Source organism: Trachymyrmex septentrionalis, unplaced genomic scaffold, assembly GCF_001594115.1.
Source record: "Trachymyrmex septentrionalis isolate Tsep2-gDNA-1 unplaced genomic scaffold, Tsep1.0 scaffold87, whole genome shotgun sequence".
Taxonomy (NCBI): Eukaryota; Metazoa; Arthropoda; class Insecta; order Hymenoptera; family Formicidae; genus Trachymyrmex; species Trachymyrmex septentrionalis.
Genome location: NW_017306059.1, coordinates 672,835 through 673,165, shown reverse-complemented (window position 1 = coordinate 673,165; position 331 = coordinate 672,835). Strand labels below are relative to the sequence as shown.

Below are 331 nucleotides of genomic sequence, written 5' to 3'. Positions count from 1 at the left end.
TGTGTGTGTGTGTGTGTGTGTGTGTGTGTGTGTGTGTGTGTGTGTGTGTGTGTGTGTGTGTGTGTGTGTGTGTGTGTGTGTGGATACGATATATCCAACTCAATTTGACCGCTTATAACTTTCATAAAAATAAAAGTATTGTAAACAATTTTTTTTTAAATCAAAACGCCAAACATTAATCCTTCTGTTCAAATTTATATGATCTTATTATTTGGATCAATGTAATTAAAAATCTTAAAAAATAAATAAATAAATTATATGTTAAGTCAAATAGAACAAACCAGCAGAATTAAGAAATATAACGATATCAATTATATATATATATTTATTT

At 27.2% G+C, this 331-nt stretch overlaps 1 protein-coding gene across 1 annotated transcript in view; it reads right to left on the bottom strand.

Moving 5' to 3' along the window:
* Positions 1–331, bottom strand: part of LOC108755290 (vacuolar protein sorting-associated protein 72 homolog) — a 5,254-nt gene that overhangs the window by 2,477 nt on the left and 2,446 nt on the right. The gene's annotated exons all lie outside the window — the stretch shown is intronic.